Source organism: Hakea prostrata, chromosome 8 (assembly GCF_041222555.1).
Source record: "Hakea prostrata isolate BN-2017 chromosome 8, UWA_Hpros_2, whole genome shotgun sequence".
Lineage (NCBI taxonomy): Eukaryota > Viridiplantae > Streptophyta > Magnoliopsida > Proteales > Proteaceae > Hakea > Hakea prostrata.
This window is the reverse complement of record NC_142607.1, coordinates 5,052,798-5,058,743: the sequence shown is the minus strand read 5'-3', so window position 1 is coordinate 5,058,743 and position 5,946 is coordinate 5,052,798.

Sequence of the window (5,946 nt, the reverse complement as noted above, 5' to 3'; positions counted from 1 at the left end):
GGTGAAGGCCTACTAAACCTTCCTTGATTTTTCCTCACATAAGGACTGGGACCCTTATTAGCTAAACTCCTCTACAATTGATAGGTCTCTCTTTCACATTCTTCAATCTTCTTCGCTGCTTGCATCACTTGAGCATAACTCACAATAGGTTGTATGGCCATATAAGTTATGATGGTTGGCCTCAAACCTTTCAAAAATTTCTTGGCTTTCTCCAAATCAGCCCTCATAAAAATCGGAGCAAAGAAGAAGAGCTCCTCGAACTTCTGTGATAATCGAGAACAGAGAGAGGACCCTGCTGAAGTGCCATCAATTAAGCTTCCTTGGAGTCTCTTACTGACATCGGGAAGTAGTTTTGATAGAATTCTTCTTTGAAAATCTCCCAATTGATCACCGGATGTTGTGCTACCAAGACAGGTTGTGTGGCGTTCCACCAAACATCCGCCTCATGTTGAAGCTTCTAGTCAACGCATACTATCTTCTGTTCTTGATCACACCTTAAGTGACAAAAGGTTTTCTCCATTTCCCTTAACCATTTATTTGGGAACAAGACGTCCTTTGTGATTCCAGTGAATGCTGGGACACGAAGCTTGAGAAATTTCTCCATCAGTCTGCTGTGAGATACCAAACCAAAAGTCCCATCATTCCCTCCCTGAGTGGTGGTTCCAGCACCATGAGTTTGAGGTGCAGGTCTGTTCCCTATAGCCACCATTCCTTGCATGAGCGCATTGATCTGAGTCTGCTGCTGCCGCATCATGTTCATCATAATGTTGAACACATTCTGAGTTGTGGCCAATGGTGGTGCATTGGGTATGTTACCACCTTGAGGGAGAGTTGTCCTAGTATTTGGTGGAGGAACTCCACTCCCTTCCTCATGGCTTGAACCACTTGTTTGGCCCACGCCACTCCCGTTTCCAACGGCTCGGTTTCTCAAGTTAACCATCCTGACAAGACTATAAGATTTCGTCATTTTCAAATTTACAAAAAAAAAAAAAAAAAAAAAAAAAAAAAAAAGAGAAAAAAAAGAGAGAAGAAGCTTAAAACACCCATCTCTAGTAGGTAACTTAAGAAATCCAAGCATTTGAAACATAAACAAGCATTAAATCCATTTTAAACGCCCGAAACTGGCCGAAAATCCACTTTTTGAGGCCATGGGTCGCACCATTCAACCGCCCATCCAACCGGGTATCCCCGATTCTAAAAAAAAGGTTTGTTATCAGACCCGGGAAGGACCGATTGGTCGGACGGTTGGATTGTCGGTCAACCGGCTTGTTCATCCCAGTCACTTCCGCGTGCGCCCAAAAGGGATGGGGGATCATTTTATACAACCGCCCAACCCAGAAATGTTACTTTTCATCAAAATTTTTCCACTTTTACACTCTCTCCACTCCTTTTCTCACTATTAGGTGGGTTCTTCCACATTTTTCACCTAGATCTAGCCGCGTACGATGCCCGAACGCAAGATTTAACAACATTTCATCCGCGAAATCACAGGTAAGCTCTCTCCTCATACCATTTTTGTGAGATTTTGGCTAGATTTGTGATTTCTCGCATTTTCGTCCATGGGATTTCAAATATTTTGGTAGATCTATAACGTTCACGGCATTCTCTTCACTTTCCTATAATTTTTTGCTCAGATCTACACTTTTCCCATGTCAACTTGCAATTTTTTGTGAAGAAACACTATTCACAGCACTATTCATTTACTCTTCACATCTCTTAAATTTTGGAATTCTTCCTTAATTTCAGATGGCTTTCCGGGGTGGTGGTCAAGGTCACATTGGCGGGCCCGATGCGGGTCGAGGACAAGGCTGGGGTGTCCAACAGCCCGACTTATTTCGCACAGTGGAGGCCGAGCATTTACACAACAACTTCTTTCAACACATACCCATAGAGTATGGGCGGTTCGTCGAGCCGCTCCCGGTGGCTCCGTTCCATATCCAGGAGAGGTTTGCAGCGTTACAGTGGGGCTACATGCTGGACTTGGACGAGCCGGTTTACCCCGATCTCATTCTGTACTTTTATAGCAACTTAACCTTCGCTGAGGTCCTAAGCAACAATGGCTACACAGTACTCTCCGTCCGGTCTTGGGTACGAGGTACGTTCATCGAATTTGACACCGAATCTCTAGCTACTATCTTGGGGGTACCATATATTCCTGATGAGATGAGGTGGATTCCACCCGGTGGTGGAGATGACTCAATCCACTATACCGAGAAGTTCCTTATATTCTCGATGTTATGCAATCGGGAGTGCATGTGCAGCAGGGTACATATATGCTTCCTTCCCCTAGACTTATATCCTGAATTGTAAGCCGCAACATATTGCCCAAGGGCGGGCATCAAGATGAAATATCCATCATGCAAGCATTCATCACCTTCGCACTCTATGTGGGACATCCCATTGACTTGGCATACATTATACAACATGCCATGATTCACTGGGTGCTACATTCCGAGGTTTCCAACCTTGGGTACGGGCGTCTCTTGACCCGTATTTTTAGGTATTTTGGGGTGGATTTTACCAACATTGAGGAGTTGGGACAAACATTGGGGAGAATATTGGGAGAAGGCTTCTCTCACAGATGGATATTCAGGATGAGCCTTACTCTTTGGTCTTACTTGCCGATGGTGAGGAAGGTAGGCCCCAAGAGCAACGCTACATGGAGGAGGGTGAGTCTTCTTGTCGTAGGAGGGCTCCACCGGCACCTATTGTTGACCTAGCTCAGTGGACTTCTCTCATGGCCCAACTGGGAAGAATAGAATGTACTCAAATAAAGTCAACAAATTACTGATCTTCGTACTCAGTAGCAGGAGGTAGTTCACCAGATGAGGGACTTCCAAGACCAACTCATGCACTAGGATTTTGTCCTACGTCAGTACATGCCGCAGCCTCCACCTCCATTAGAGCGATAGAGATCTTGGCCCTACATCATTCTGTTGTATGATCTCCCCAATTTACTTCACTCGGTTTCATCCACCCAGCCGATACCCTATCTGGCATACCCGAGTGTGTGATCCACAGCCCCAAAGATCAATTACCGAGGAAATCATCCTCCCACATAAGCAATAACATAATCATGAACGGATAAAATCAAGTGTAATATTATAAATAAAAGATCCAAACAAGGAAATGAATAACAGTATAATCAGAGTGTGGAAATGATAGCAGATGTAAACATCAAAAAGGAGTAGAGTGAGGCGTAATCTCACTCCACAGTTACAGTGGAAATGTAGCATGTAAGTCTAAAAGAAATATAAAAGTTCTCAAAAGAAAGTAAAAGAATGGAAATCAAACTAAACTAAGAGTCTTCTACTCTATAGATAACGTCTTCAAAATAGTGGACTTCATCAATCCAACTAAGACGTTCCCACTCCACATTAGGTCTAATCGTAGCACGCATCGTGACAAAATGTGGGATCATCAATGTGATCTTCATTGTAGCCAGCACCTTGCATGTAGTACGCTTCTTCAACTAGTGCTTCTTCATATTGTCCTTCATAGTAATCAGTACCTATAGAGGAATCTAACACAAGAGGTTGCACAAAAAGGAGTTCAAATGAACTCAGTAAGGCAAGTTAAATCATAACAACATAAATAACATGATGCAGGACATAACAAAATGCAATGTAATATGAATCAGGCAATGTATGTATGCATCTAAACTCTATGTATGCTGGTCTCTATAGGCAGACATGCTTTAAGTTAGAGCACTGCACTTCTTTAGGAAGGTCTCATCTCACAACGCCGGCTGGTAGTGGGTCCTTCATCCCTTGGGACAATCCATGGTTGGGGGTTAGGTCACCGCTCTCTCACATCACCATTAGTCTAAGTACTGGCGCATGTCAAGGTTAAGCCTAGCCCAATGCAAGTCATCTACTCAGTTATATCAACTCAGATCCAAATACGTCCATTCCTCGCCCCTGGCAATCCTTTCCGGTATCCTTCACACTAGAGTCAGCATAGTCAGTGACTATGGACTCATCAACCCTATTGATCATTCACATATAATAGACGGGAAACTCTTATGTCCCCTCACGGGTTGGTTACCAGTTTTGAGCGCCCATGAGCCCAAGTCTACTATATGCAACCCTACCAATAAATGACCCCCACAATGTGATTCATGTCCTCTCACGGGTTGGTTACTGGTCTTGAGCGCCCATGAATCCCCATTGCTACCACGGGTCATTCGGTCTCAATACCCTTCCGAATCAGGTTTGATATAATGAGGACATCCTAGCCAAACACTGCTAAACAGCCCTAGGTATGACATCCAATAATCCGGGAAAGCGTCGATGGGCATCTTCGAAGAACATCTCATACTATTCCCTCCGATGCCCAAGGACAAAAATTTCAAAAGGACATTCCCCAATCCCAAATCATACCTAATCAATCACATTCTCAGATCAGTCACATCATAAATAACCGACATCTCATCACATAAAAGAATATGTAAAAGCATTTATTAACAACATATATGAGTAAGCATACATATATACTTGAATAATGAAAAGACAACTTAAGTTAGATACTACTGTACTTACAGCAGTACATCATAAATAGAAAGTACAATATCAATATTGTATCTAAGAGTTTTTGAAATCATAAACTAACATACACGCACTCTATGTCATTTTGGAGATAATTGTTGTCACACCCCACCCGCCGGTCTCGGTTACCCGCCCGACAACCCGTGGGTGCTATCAATCACAAGATCCAAGGTTCTAGTCTATCAACAATATTTAAGACAAATCAAGATAATCAAGAGCAAAGACATATCAATATCTGAAATAAAAGTATTACAGGAGTCCCAAAATACTCCAATATCAAAGGAAAGAATAAAGAATAAAGAATAAAATAAAAATGAGAGCAGCGGAATAATTCAAAAGTGTTTATATCAGTTTCTTTCTAGTTTGTTTCTCTAAGTCCATAAACTTAGACTCAAGTTTAATAAGGTGAGGAGTCCTCCAATTCTTCTCTAGTCTTCGTGCGAACTGTCTAACCACCTTTCGCCTCTGACCATCAATAGGTGCGATAAGCGCACTCCATGCACCCGCAGGAACTCCCGCACATGCTATTTCCATCTCCCACTGGCGGTGCCAGATCCTCTTCATACGGGATGGTTCCTTCATAGGAAACTAGCCCATCTTCAGATATAACTCCTTCCTCAGTGCAAGCTAATAAACATACAAAGAATAAAGGAATGAGTTCTAAAGAACTCAGTAAGAAACAATCATAAATTTCATCCATCATCCAATAATGCCATGATACAAAAATAATATGAATGAATGCAAATTATGAATGATACTATGATTTCTAACTATGCAAGTCTCTAACAGTTGACATGCTTTAAGATAAACACCAGCCCTCCTCTAGGTAAGTCTCATCACTCTAATCTGGCAAGGACTGGTTACCTCTATAGGGATCCAGGGAAAAAGGGAAAGTCCACACCTGGCTCACAAACCATGGTTAGGGGTTAAGTCAACACTCTCTCACCACGACCATTGGTAATGAGTACTGGCGCATGTCGGGGTTTCTAATCCAATGCAAGGTCATAATGGCTACATGTCTACATGAAGTCCAGATACATCCCCTATGGCACCAACAAACTAGGTTCAGTATCCTTCGCAACCTAGGAATAAGAATCCTCACGGACTGGCTACCGCTGTTGGACTCCACTCCTTAACCCTATGGTCATCCACATATTATTGGGGCGGATGCTCTCATGATTCCTCACGACACCCGGTCCGATCCTTGGACATCCATGAGCCCAACCCTAACTTATGCAACCCTACCATTTACATGATCACTAGTGGACCAGTGTCCTCACACTGTCCTTCACTGTCATCACGGGTCACTCGGTTTCAATTCCCCTACCGAAAGGGTAGTAGCATGTGGGGTACCTAGCCATGCAATCTAGACTCATCCTAATAATGTCATCAATCGGTC